The sequence below is a fragment of the Leptonychotes weddellii genome, chromosome 9 (assembly GCF_054177405.1).
Source record: "Leptonychotes weddellii isolate Sample4059 chromosome 9, ASM5417740v2, whole genome shotgun sequence".
NCBI classification, from domain to species: Eukaryota; Metazoa; Chordata; class Mammalia; order Carnivora; family Phocidae; genus Leptonychotes; species Leptonychotes weddellii.
The window spans coordinates 106892584-106907663 of NC_138377.1; the positions used below are offsets into that span (position 1 = coordinate 106892584).

Below are 15080 nucleotides of genomic sequence, written 5' to 3' on the forward strand. Positions count from 1 at the left end.
GAAGGGCCATGTGCACCCCAATGTTCAAAGCAGTAATGTCCACAATAGCCAAACTATTGGAAAGAGCCAAGATGCCCTTCAACAGATGAATGGATAAAGAAGATGTGGTCCATATATACAATGGAATATTACTCAGCCATCAGAAAGGATGAATACCCAACTTTTACATCAACATGGATGGGACTGGAGGAGATTATGCTAAGTGAAATAAGTCAAGCAGAGACAGGAAATTATCATATGGTTTCACTTATTTGTGGAACATAAGGATTTGCATGGAGGACATTAGAAGAAGGAAGGGAAAAATGAAGGGGGGTAATCAGAGGGGGAGACGAACCATGAGAGACTATGGACTCTGAGAAACAACCTGAGGGTTCTAGAGGGGATGGGGGTGGGGGGATGGGTTAACTGGGTGATGGTTATTAAGGAGGGCACATACTGCATGGAGCACTGGGTGTTATATGAAAACAATGAATCATGGAATGCTACATCAAAAATTAATGATGTACTGTACAGTGACAAACATAACATAAAATAAAATAAAATTAAAAAAAATACTGATTGCAGAAAGGATAGTTTTAACATATAGATTTTATATCATACGTAGATATAAAATATGGTGAACACTGATGAAAGAGTACAAAGTTTAACTATTTTGCTAAAAGTTTTTACACTTTAAATGAAGTGTACAATATTAACTCTAAGACTATCATAAGTTAAAACTACATATTATAATCCATATGGGAACCCCTAAACAAAATACTTAAAAGTAGAGCTAAAATGTAAATAAACAACTTGATATGGAAAACTAAAATACATTCAATTAATTCAATAATTTCGCATTTATTTAATTCTTCTCCAAAAGAAGGAAGCAAAGCAGGGAGAGAGGAGTAAGCTAAAACGGACAAATAGGGGGAAAAAGTAGCCAAATAGTAGGCCGAAATCCAAATATGTTAGTAAGTATACTTATGTAATTGGACCAAAAGATTTCAAAAGATTTAAAAGACATATCAGAGAAATGGTAATGATAAGAAATCTGGTGTTACTATACTAATATCAGCTCCCTACCCCAAAAGACCTTGAATAGATGAACAAAGGTTTTGACATAAACTATCTTATAGCAAGATTTACTATGAAGTTTCAGTGAAAAAGAATGACATAGAGGTTAAAACAGAGAGTTCAAAAGAGATCCATCCATATATAGTCAATTTATTTTCAAGCAAGGAATCAGATAATTGAACAGAAAAAGAAAATTTTTTTCAAAATGCTCAACATCACTTGGCAACGGGGAACTACAAATCAAAACCACAATGAGATACCACCTCACACCAGTCAGAATGGCTAAAATTAACAAGTCAGGAAACAACAAATGTTGGCACAGATGCAGAGAAAGGGGAACCCTCTTACACTGTTGGTGGGAATGCAAGCTGGTACAGCCACTCTGGAAAACAGTATGGAAGTTCCTAAAAAGCTGAAAATAGAGCTAACCTATTACCCAGCAATCACACTACTATTATTTACCCAAAGGATACAAACATAGTGATTCAAAGGGGCACCTGCACCCCAATGTTTATAGAAGCAATGTCCACAATAGCCAAACTATGGAAGAGCCCAGATGTCCATTGACAGATGAATGGATAAAGAAGATGTAATATATATATAACAGAATATTACTCAGCCATCAGAAAAATAAATCTTAACATTTGCAAGGATGTGGATGAAACTGGAGAGTATTATGCTAAGCAAAATAAGTCAGTCAGAGAAAGACAACTATCATATGATTTCACTCATATGGAATTTAAGAAACAAAACAGAGGACATAGGGGAAGGGAGGGAAAAATAAAATAAGACAAAATCAGAGGGAGACAAACCATAAGAGACTCTTGACTATAGGAAACAAACTGAGGGTTGCTGGAGGAGAGGTGGATGGGGGGATGGGGTAACTGGGTGATGGGCATTAAGGAGGGCACATGATGTGATGAGCACTGGGTGTTAGATATAACTGATGAATCACTGAACTCTACCTCTGAAAGTGATAATACACTATATGTTAACTAATTGAATTAAAATTAAATTAAATTAAAAAAATTATTTTCAGTCAATAGTTCTGGAACAACTGAAAGAACACATTTAAAATGCACTTGACTCCAGGAAACAAACAGGGTTGTGGAAAGGGAGGTGGGTGGGGGGATGAGGTAACTGGATGATGGGCATTAAAGAGGGCACATGAAAAAATAAATAAAAATAAAAACCACAAATAAAGAGGAAAAAGTGAACTTTGACCCTGATATCATACCACACATGAAAATGATTTGAGATAGATGCTACACTTATCTGGTGAAGCTATTAATATAAAGCTTTTAGAAGAAAACTTAGAATATTGCAAACTTGGGGTAAGAAAAGATTTAATAGTGAGTTCATAATAAGCACTAAAAATGAAAGAATCAGACTGATACACTGGATCTTCATCAAAATTAGTAATGTCTGCTTATCTATGGCTGTGTGTGTGTGTGTGTGTGTGTATGTATATGTTAATATATACACACATCTTTATATATTCATCTATGATGGACATTTGTGTTGCTTCCATATCTTAGCTATTATAAATAATGTTTCAATAAGAATAGGGAACGAAATCTTGCCACTTGTGACAACATGGATGGATCTGGGGGTATAATACTAAGTAAAATAAGTCAGAGAAAGACAAATACCATACAATTTCCTTCATATGTGGAATTTAAAAAACAAAACAAATGAACAAAAAAAAATGACAAACAAACCAAAACAGACTTTTACATACAGACAACAAACTGTGGTTGCCAGAGGGAAGGTGGATGGGCAATGGGTGAAATATATAAAGGAGATTGAGAGTATGCTTATCTTGATGAGCACTGAGAAATGCATAGGATTGTTGAAACATTACACTGTGCCTCTGAAGCTAATATAACAATGTATGTTAATTATTCTTAAGTTTTAAAAAATAAAAAGTATAATTATTATTTTTAAAAAAGTCTGCATCAAAAACAATTTGAAAATGAAAAGATAGGTTACAACAATATAGGCCAACCTCAAGAAACAAGTTGTATCTAAGTGAGGAATCACTGAATTCTACTCTAGAAACCAATATTGCACTATATGCTAACTAACAAAATTCAAATTAAAAAAAAAGAAACAAGTAAAATCTCAAGTAAACAACCTAACTTTATACCTAAAGTATCTAGAAAAAGAACTAATAAAACTCAAAGCTGGTATAAGGAAGGAAATAATAAAAATTAGAGCAGAAATAAATGAAATAGAGACTTAAAGAAACATAGAACAGATCAATGAAATCAGGAACTGCTTTTTGAAAAGATAAACACAATTGCTAAACCTTTAGCTCATTAAGAAAAAGAGAGAGAACTCAAAATAAAAAATGAAGAAACAACAACCAACACCACAAGGAAAAAAATGAAAAGGTAGGACACATATATACACTCACACACACACACAAAGGAATATTACTCAACCATCAAAAATAATGAAATCTTGCCATTTGCAACCACTTGAATAGACCTAGAGGATATTATACTAAGGAAAATAAGTCAGTCAGACAAAGACAAATACCATATGACTTCACTTGTATGTGGAATTTAAGAAACAAAATAAAACAAACAAACAAACAAAAAACAGAGGGGGGAAAAAGAGAGGAAAACCAAGAAACAGACTCTTAACTATAGAGTACAAACTGATGTTTAGCAGAGGGGAGGTGGGTGTGGGGATGAGTTAAATAGGTGATGGGGAATTAAGAAATGCACTTGCTGTGATGAGCACTGGGTATTGTATATAAGTGTTGAATCACTAAATTCTACACTTGAATTGAATATTTCATTGAATGTTAACTAACTGTAATTTAAATAAAAACTTGGAAGAAAAAAATAAACTTTGAAAAAAAGAAACAGAAATTTTACCAAATAAGATTTATAATTGGCAGCTAACCTCATGAAAAATTGTTTCTCTTTTTAAGTAATCACATTGAAAACTGAAGTCACAATAAGATACTCCCTCACACCCACTGAAATAGATAAAATTTAAGAGAATGACAATGTCCAAGTTTAGTGATATATGAAAATATCATACAGCACTGTCTGAGAGTGTAAAAATCTTCCAAATCTTTTATACAGAATAACATGGATGAATTCTAATATCATTATGATGAGTGGAAGGAGCTAGGCACACACTGTGTGATTCCATTTATATTAATTTCAAAAACAGACAAAATTCATCTGTTATAGAAATTAGAACACTGTTTCCTATGTGAATTACATGTGGCTGGAAGGAGGTAGTAGGGGAGGTTCTCAAGTAAGAAAAAGATTCTAATTCCTGAATATGGTAGTAGTTACATGGGTATACACTTAGGAAAACTCAATGAATTATATAGTTGAGATCTACGCATTTACCTATGGAAATGTTAGCTGTGTAAGAATATAAATATTAAAAAAGGTTTCAATACTGATATGAATTGATCCGCTAGAAATAGTAAAATATTTATATTTATTTATTTATTTTATTATGTTATGTTAGTCACCATACAATACATCATTAGTTTTTGATGTAGTGTTCCATGGATTCATTGTTTTCATATAACACCCAGTGCTCCATGCAGTGCATGCCCTCCTTAATACCCATCACCAGGCTAACCCATCCCCCCACCCCCATCCCCTCTAGAACCCTCAGTTTGTTTCCCAGAGTTCATAGTCTCTCATGGTTCATCTCTCCCTCCAATCTTCCCCCCTTCATTTTTCCCTTCCTTCCCCTAATGTCCTCCATGCTATTCCTTATGTTCCACAAATAAGTAAAACCATATGATAATTGACCTTCTCTGCTTGACTTATTTCACTTAGCATAATCTCTTCCAGTCCCATCCATGTTAATATAAAAGTTGGGTATTCATCCTTTCTGATGGCTGAGTAATATTCCATTGTATATATGGACCACATCTTCTTTATCCTATTTTTTAAAAATATTTTATTTGTTTATTTTTGTGAAAGACAGCACAGAAGCAGGGGGAGCAGCAGAGGCAGGGGAAAAAGCAGGCTCCCTGCTGAGCAAGAAGCCCAATGCAGGACTTGATCCCAGGACTTGAGCTAAAGGCAGATGCTTGACCAACTGAGCCACCCAGGTGTCCCTAGAAATAGTAAAATATTTATAGAGTACAAAAATATAGAAAACTAAGTTACATAACATTACAAAAGTGTGTGTGTGTGTGTGTGTGTGAGAGAGAGAGCAGAAACAAGAAGCTGTAATGTAACACTAGTTTTCTCCAAAAAGGGAAAATTAGGTAGTTATAAAGGACAGAATTGAGCTGAATTACCTTTCACTGAATATCCTCCTGTAAATTTTGAATTTTGTAACATATATTATTTGTAACAAATATATAATTTTTAAAATGATTCTGGGAAAAAAGAAGTTTCCTAATTTCTCTAAGTTATTTGAAAATAACTTATAATTAACATGAAGTAAATTTGGCAAACTGTTGATAATGGTGGAACCTGGTTTCCTGGTGTCTACAAGTTTACTGTTCTTTTCTCTTTATACTCTGCATGTTTATCTGTTCATAATGAGAAGTTTTATAAAAGTTACAATAGGGCAAATCTTTCACTACCAAAAACATGTGAAAATAAGTGGATTATACATGTTTAGAATTTATTTTAAAAACACAAAAGACTACAGAAAAATATATAAATAAATTAGAACATCAAAAAAAACAGACTGATAAGTTATACCAAAAAGCTGATTGAGGGAGAAGAAAAGGAAGAGCTAATGTTGCTAAAAATCCATGAGTCAGACTTAATTAAAATAAAGAAAAAAAAAAAAGCAGGGCAAAACAACTAAAACTGGAATGAAAAGGAATATCAATTGAAATGAGAAATTAATAGCATGATGAAAGAACATTTTGCACAACTTCATGTTACTGTGTTGGAAAATCTGCTTGGATTGTGATTTTCTAGAAGAAAACAAGTTAAATATAAGATGCAAAACAAAAAATAAGGAATCACCGTAGAAAAAAGTGAGAAAATTTTCTAGATAGCCTCAGTTCTACTTCAAACCACAAAAAACAAAGGAGAGTTCAGATGATTTAATTGATATGTTAACTTAACCTTTCATATTAATGCTAAAGCTTTTCAACCCATTCTATAGAATAGAGTAAAAAAGAAAATCCTCAAAATTAATTTAATGCAACCAGAGCATCTGAAATCAAAATATGACAAATATAGAAAAGAAAATTACAGATCAACTTCATTTAATAGTATACTTGCCAAAAGTCCAAATCAAATTAAGATACTCATAATTTAGTAGTAAATTCAGAGCAAAACTTTTTTTATACCAAATAGGGTTTGTCCATTCAAGGAAAAAAAGAAAATTTCAATAATAGAATTATTTCACAATAATAAAAGTTTGAAGAATTATACAACTGTTTATGCAAAAAGCATTTATTACATCTACCACCTGGTTCTGATTAAAATTTCTTACAAATATATATAAGGTGGGAGACTTACTTAATATGATACACAAAAACATCTCAAATTTAAAATTCACCTATTTCATTGTTGATTGAGACCACCTAAAACAAAATAACTTACCTATTGGGACTAGGACCTGATACCATCCCTAGCAGAGTCCTGTACACCAGATAGAACTGCAAACAAATAAATACATTCACAATTTCTCATCTAAGCTAATAGCTCTTCTATCATTGAAAAACATGTTACTCACAAAGGCAAACAGCTAATTTATCAGACAAAAATTTGATTATCTAGACTCACACCATGTTACTCTTTTGCCAACCTTATACTACTGCCTGACAAATTTTGTCCATTCTTAACCCGTTCTATTTTTTGAAAAGCCCATCTTAAATCACATCAGCCCAGACCCCAAAGCCTACTTAGAGAACACTATTAAACATTGTCAAAATGGTGTTTTCCCTTGCTGCGGTAAGTTTAACACACTCAGCTTTTCTTGATTATAGTTTTTTTTTCTTGGAGTCTTTTTGGGTAATAGACCAGCAACAATGTACTGGTCAAACCCAAGAAACATTCCATTAAAAACTGATTAAATCAAGATGGGTAATAGTTCCACATTTAAGTGCTCTGAAAGTACGAGTCAGTGAACACTATCAATATAATTAAATCAAGATCATTTGGAAGGAACGAATCAAAATGATTGGTATTTTCAAAAGTTTTGGTATGTATGTACTTAGACAAAATCTGAAAAGTCATGAGAAAGAGTAAGGTGAACACCTACCCCCCAAAACAAAACTTTCAGATGTAGAAAAAATATCAAGGGAGAAAATAAACTGAAAGAAAAACCTCTATCACAAAGTGAAAATATTAACAATAATTAAAATTGTTTAATAAAAAGAAAGACATACCTTGTTCTTGGATAGGAAGACTTATAGTATTAAAAACCAAATTCTCCCCTAAATTAATTTATTAAAGTTGATGAAATTGCAGTCTAAACTGTAATTTCTTCCAACGAGTAGACACATGAGACAGGAGGCAGAAGAAGAGACACACAGACCCACAGAACAAAAATGGTGCCAGTCACAGATGAGAATACAGCACATGTGCAAGATGGCATTACAGATAAATGGGCAATTATTGGCAAATAATCGCAAGTAATGGCAAATAACTTGGCAACTTTAAGATTTCAAATAAAAAAAAATTTCTCATGATTTAAATTTGAATAAAAGAAAGACAAAAGAATAAAAGTTAACATAGGTGACGGTTTTATGGAATCAGTATAAATATTTTTTTCCAAAATGACATGAAACTCAGAAGCCGTAAAAGCAAACATGGTTATACTTGGACATATAACAATCATACACATTCTTATAACAAAAATGAAGTTTAAAAAAGTGCATAAAAAATATCTGTAAAGCTTGACAATCCAAACCTTTTTTCCCCAATAATAAATGAGCTCTTCAAAATCAGAAGACTAAGCCCCAACCCCCGAAATTGGACAGAAAGAGGAAATTAAAGAATACAGATGGCTAATAAACATATGAAAAAAATGATCAAACTCAAAAGCAAAAGAAATACAATTTAAGACAATAGTTTGGGCTATCACATTTGCTAAAAATGTAAATATTTATAAAATCCATTATCTATGAAGTTGTGGGAAAGCTGGCAATCTCATTCATTGCCATTTGAAGATAAAGTTGTTACCACATTTTAAGGAAATCTTGTAATAATTTGAAATGTGCATATCCTTAATCCCAGTATTTCAACTGCTAAGTAATTTATTATGATATAATAGACAAATGCAAAATTGTTGATAGGGAGGTTCATTGCACAGAAATTTTGTGCTAACAAATATCTATGGATGAGAAATGCTTATAACATTTAATTATATTTCATCTACAAAACAGTTGTGCAGTCATTCAACAAATGACACAGATGTATATTATTGAAATAGAAAAGGGTATTAAAAACTGTAAAATGAAAGGCAATTTGCAGAAGAATGTGTACAATATGGCCCCACTTCCAGAACCCCCCAAAATAGTTCGTGTGTATGTGTGTCTGTGTGTGTGCATCTATCCACTTAAAGAATGCACACAACTCTCTTAAGAGAAGAAAACACTGGGGGAGAGAATTGGGAGAGAGGAGGGCACTTAATTTATATATTAGATATTTAAATACGCTTTGAATTTTTGAAAAAAAACTGTGCAGTTTCTTTTTAATATATCCTACTTAAAATTTTTACCATATGGCAAATGGAAATTATAAATGTATATTTATGGGAGCACTGAGCAATTCCACCATTTTGAGTTTCTTGTGCAATAATATATCCTCTACTGAGGCTCCTGGGATTGAGTCAAGTGGCAGCAAGGGAAACAGTCACCATGCCCAAATTAAAGTCTCATCGATGATATCCCAACATGAGCATTTCTCAGTTAAGCATTTCTTATCTGCGGGAGGTGTCCACTGCAACACAGGAAAGAGAGGAATCGCCAAGCATAAAGAAGAGTGTGTCATTGTTTTGGTGAAGCTGGTGGTAGAAGTAATGGCACCCTCAGTAACAAATCCACCTCACATTTGTGGTCACCACCTGCAAGGATACAGACAGGAATATTGGCAAAGGTGAGGGACACATTGTCTAAGGAGCCCATTGGGGGCTATGAAATTCTTATATACTCTACCTCTACATGTGCCATGTATGAATCTACACAGAGGACACAAAGAAAGCCACATTTTCAGCTGCTGCATTCACCCTGTGGCCAGAAAAATGACTTTAAATCTTCCTAAATCAACATCAGTGCTACTTTTTCTTCTTTGCTGAGCTAAAAAGTGATAGACACCTCCAACTATCTCAGAATTTTATCTGTCTCTTTCCCTCTGTATTGGCTCCTTTAAGTTCTAGGTCACTCATTCATTTGATCAGTTATTTCAGACAAAACTATTTTTCTTCACTCCAGTCTAATAGTTATTGAGAACCACTGAATTTCATGTATACAACAACTTTCTGTTAACACAATGTATTCAGCCAAGTAGGATATTGGATAAGAAACACTAAGGAAATCTTTCATATTCACTACAAATATTCTAACTGAAATACAGAAAATCTATGAAGGTATATAAAAAAAAGCTGTATCTCTTTTTTTGAAGATTTATTTATTTATTTGTTTATTTATTTATTTGAGAAAGAGAGAGAGAAAGGGGAGGGGCAGAGGGAGAGGAAGAGAGAGTATTAAGCCAACTCTGCACTGAGCATGGAGCCTGATGCAGGGCTTGGTCTCAGGGCCCTGAGATCACAACCTGAGCTGAAACCAAGAGTTGGGTACTTAACCGACCACCCAGGTGCCCTGAGAAGCTGTATCTTTTAACTCACTATGCATTCTGGCCCTTGAGGTCAATTAGAATTGAGCCAAAAGTCATCAACCTTCAGAAAACTACATCTATTTTCCTACCCAGACATGGTTGCCCCTAGAAATCAAGGACTATTCTGACAAAACCTTACCTTCAAAGCATGGCCCTTGGACCATAGCCTTCTTGTCTGAAGAGTCTTGTTTCAGAGATTTACTGATATCATTCACTCCCAAGAGTTCCCAAGAAGTAATCTTCTGGGGGGAAAATGAGAAATGCCACTTCTAGTGAAAAAGGTTAATCAGCTGGATGCTGGGAAGTTATTCTTTGGTACTCTTTCATATTGATTTCATTTGGAAGCTGCTTCTTACTCACACAGCTCTGAAACTATAGCTACCTGTACCATAACTCTATACATTTCAACATTAGCACATTGTATCAGAGTCCTTCTCTCCTGTGCATTTCCAAGACTGACTCGATTGCTTGAATCCCACTGAAAATTATGCCTTTTTTTCCCCCATCATTTATCATTTTCTGCTTAGTTGGCCAGGTTATTTACAAAATCACTTAAAATAATCTACTCATATATCTATACTCAATAAAAGTTCATTGAGAACCTATTCTATGCCCGGCAATCCATAGGTACTTATATCACAAAAATAAAATTAAAATGTCAGGTCATAAGAAATTAAAAGTGCATTTGATTAATCAAACATAGAAAGAAAGACCTGAGAAGCAATTTAGTAAATGGTCTTGTAGAAGTTGGTTCAGTTTTAGGAGTGGTTGTTGAGAAAGTCCCCCATTTAGTAAGGCCTGTTATGACCCACAGATACAACTCCCAATTACTGTGCCCACTATTATCTGGATCTTGGACGGGTTTTTAATGATATTTAGTTACAACCAAATGTCATCAATCTTAAGAAGAGCAAGATCTATCAACTGCTATCCATCGTGGGCTTTTTTTTCCCCAGTAAACATGCAGTTCCATGATAATATATTTATACCTGCAAGGGTCCAGAAGACCACAAGTAGCAATGGAGAACCACCGACTTAAAATTAATTTGTCATTTCACTCTCTAGAGATGGCATTCAAGAAAGGCAAAGGCATAGAGAGTTTCTCTTCCTTTCTAGGATCCATCATTACCTGGCAGGGAAAAAAAAGAGGAAAAATAACATTTTAAGAAAAAATATGCAGATATAAATATAAATGTACCTATATACACAGTTGTGCATGTAATCAAATTTAACAATAAAATATTCACAAATTGTGCATATCCTGCTATACAGATTACAAAGGGTGGATATTGCTAAGTCCTTGTGTGTCATGTGCACACCTTCAAATGTGCATTGCTCTCCCTTCCCCTGAGATCCAATACACCCAAAAAGTGGCTGGCTAATAATTATTTTAGCAAAGTAAAATATTCTTATTCTATTAAGACTATATGTTATAAAACACTTTTACTTTTATATATACATCAATAAAAATATGGTTTCTCTATTACTATCTGGTGAAGTCCAAGGGAGGCTCCCAACAATTCCATTTGCAAAAGAAAACCTGGCCAACTAAGCAGAAAATGATAAATGATGGGGGAAAAAAAGGCATAATTTTCAGTGGGATTCAAGCAATCGAGTCAGTCTTGGAAATGCACAGGAGAGAAGGACTCTGATACAATGTGCTAATGTTGAAATGTATAGAGTTATGGTACAGGTAGCTAGCTTATATTTATCAATTTTTACAAGACCATCTTCAGAAGAAAATATACACATCAATAATATATAAATATTTGGAAAGATTGGATTAAACTAAATTACTCTTTTATAACAACAGTCTAATATTTGCCCCAAAGCAATAATCTAGTGAAATGGTACATTCTTGTGTAATAATTACAAGAGTCTTAACCATTCTTCATTTAAAATAATTCATAAATACAATATTTTTATCTATGATTTTGAAGAAAGCATAAATCATTAGTATAACAATATAGTATAGCAATAAAGTGTAGATGTGATAAAATGAAGAACACATTTGATTACTATATTCAGAGTATCCTCAAAACTGCACAGAACAATGGTTTACATGTTATTTACTGATCTCAAATTCACTGATTACTCAGTGAAAAAGAACTGAGTGTATCTGAAAGCAATATCCTAAAAATGTCTTTCTGAAGTCATCTGCAGAACATCATCTCACAAAGTTAATCAAATATATTTAGGCTTTCTTCTTTTATCATGTCAATCATTAAAATATCTTGAAATACTAGATTTATGTAAAGGTGTAAAATATTAACCTTTATATTAAAGAAAAACTAAGCAAAAACCATAATTGTTAAAAAGTATACTTGTCTTTTGAATATAGACACATTGATACAATACCATTGTCTTTTTTATTTCATTTCCTGCCTGCTGACAAATTTAGAAACATTTATCATAATGTAGTATCTTTTAATTCTATTTTCAAATATATTTTCCCCAAAATAATCTTAGCTAAGATTTCAACAACAGATATTTTAAAGATCCACATATTTCATAATGCATTGGCATATATGAGAGTAGTTCTAGTAAATTTGTTTCCAATAGAACTTTGGCTCCTGCTGAACAAAAGTTTATAAATCTCAGGAGCCAAAGGAATGGTATATCATTGTGCTTACATAATTCTCTGTTCTCAGAGTAAATTTGGTTCTGAAGATTGCTGTTGGCAAATATGTAGATGTGGACCTTTGGGTTTTCTGAAAGTCCCAGTGAAAGACAAGCAGCCTTTCCCTTCAAAAGAACCACACAGACACAGTTCTTCAGAAAATATTTAAGATCTAAGTTAGGATAATGTATTCTGGAAGAGAAGGATTTAAGTGAGTCTAAATGGGAAAAGAAACACAATATTCTAAAATCACTGTCTCTGCAAAACCTGCTACTACTGAGGAAATCTTGACAAACTGTAGCAACTGCTCTAGCTTCCATCACATCTGACTCTTAGAGTTAGATGGCAGAAATAGATTTTCTTTAGACTTGTATGATAGTGTTTCTCAACCTATTATCAGCAGCAGCAGCAGCAGCAGCAGCAGCTGCGTGGATATCTTTTTTAGGCATTTCCCCCTAGTTTTCACACCCTCAAATTTTAATACCACAGATATGCTGTATATCTGCTTATGTATGGTGGCTGTTTGGAGGACCATGATCCACCGTAATATATAAGATTTCTTTTGCTCCCAAGAACTAACTTTCACCTCAGAAGTATGACATCAACTATGTTGAGAATCATGGTGTACAGTAATTTGAGAAAAATAACTAAACAGGTAGGGAGTGCATACAGTCTTCCAGCTTGTCATGAAATGTGTTTAGAGTAGTTTCTTATTCTCTTCTAATGCTCATACTCAACAGGACACACTACTGAGGGTGAAGGGATGTTCTCTGTCACATACCTTACTTTGGCCCAATATCATCTTCATGCCTGAAAAGAACTATGCCTTTATGCTTTGGTCTAAACACAGAAATGCCAAAAATCCTAGAATCCACAGGAATGGAAAACATGGAGGACTCACCATATCATTAATGTATTTATCTAATGTTGAGATTACAAAGGGTCTTCTAAAATAGATTAAATTATTGACTAGTTAAAACAAACATTGGCTAGAAACATAGATAAATTTGAATGGGTGTGACTGTAGTGTCAAGGGACCTTCTGGAAGCCTCACAGAGATAAGCACTGATATTGATGGGAATCTAAATATCAGTGGCACATTGCTGAGTCTTAAGTGCAACTAAAACCTTGGATTCCTCCATATCCATTTCCCTCAAGAAAACACGAGACAAATAATATTTCTGATGGAATCTACAGAATCAATAGTGATGCCCCTCTTTCATTCCTAACTTTAGTGATTTATATCTTCTTTGTTTCTTGTTCAGTCTAACTAAAGGCTTGTCAGTTCCATTAACCTTTGCAGAAATCCAACTTTTGGTCTCATGGGTTTTCCTTATAGTTATTTTGGGTTTTATTTTTATTTCATTGACTTTGCTCAAATCTTTATTATTTACTTCCTTGTACTTGATTTTCTAGTTGAGTCCTTTTCTTATTTCTTAAGGTAGCAGTTTAGTATATATTTTGAATTATGTATATATTTATATTTAAGTAGGCTCCATGCCCAGCATGGAGCCCAATGTGGGGCTTGAACTTATGACCCTGAGATCAAGAGCCGAGCTGAAATTAAGAGTCAGATGATCGTATTTATTTGATATATTTACTATTTTCTCATAGTCATTTAAAACTATAACTCTTGGGGCACCTGGGTGGTTCAGTCGGTTAAGCATTGGGCTCTTGATTTTGGCTCAGGTCATGATCTTAGGGTCGTGAGATCAAGTCCTGCATCGGGCTTTGTGCTCAGTGTGGAGTCTGTTTGAGATTCCCTCTGTCCATCTCCCTCTTCCCCTCTCCCCGCTCGTGCTCCCTCTCTCTCAAATAAATAATAAATAAAATCTAAAAATAATAACTATAGATCTTCCTCTAAACATGTCTTTATATGCATCCCATTCAGTTCTAAATGTTTTCTAGTTTCTTTGATTTTTCTTTGAGCCATGGGTTCTTCTAAGTATATTAATTTCCAAATATTTGGTGATTTCCCAGATTTATTTGTTTTCATCTCTAATATAATTCCCTATGATCACAGACCATACTCTATGATTTTAATCTTTTTAAATTCATTGTGTCCAGTTTTATGACTTAACACACAACTGATGCTGGAGAATGCTCCAGATGTGTTTGAAAATAACTTGCTTTCTGCTGTGTTCTATATATATCAGATCAAGTTTACTGAGAAAGATTGCTTAAGTATGCTATAGCCACACTCATTTTCTGTCTAATTGGTTTATCAATCATTAAGAAAAAGGTACAAAAGAGTCCAGTTATTTTCATTGAATTGCCTACTTATCCCTTCAACCATGTCTGTTTTTGCTTTACATTATTTGAGGCACCATGGCTAGGTGATTATTATATTTATATACTATATAAATAACAAATTAAGCCATCTATCATTATGTAATATCTGTTTTCATTTTTTTTTTTAAGATTTTATTTATTTATTTGACAGAGACAGACAGACAGCAAGAGCGGGAACACAAGCAGGGGCAGAGGGAGAGGAAGAAGCAGACTCTCTACTGAGCAGGGAGCCCGACACGGGACTCAATCCCAGGACCCTGGGAACATGACCTGAGCCGAAGGCAGACGCTTAACTACTGAGCCACCCAGGTGCC

The 15080-nt window shown here is 33.8% G+C and overlaps 1 long non-coding RNA gene across 1 annotated transcript; it reads right to left on the bottom strand.

Annotated features, from left to right (window-relative positions):
- Positions 1–7755: 7755 nt before the first annotated feature.
- Positions 7756–11004, bottom strand: LOC145723571 (uncharacterized). Its single transcript, XR_014148741.1, has 3 exons — positions 10844–11004; positions 9994–10096; positions 7756–9084 (listed from the first exon to the last, which is right to left on the bottom strand). It is a non-coding gene; the product is annotated as an uncharacterized LOC145723571 (long non-coding RNA).
- Positions 11005–15080: the final 4076 nt, after the last annotated feature.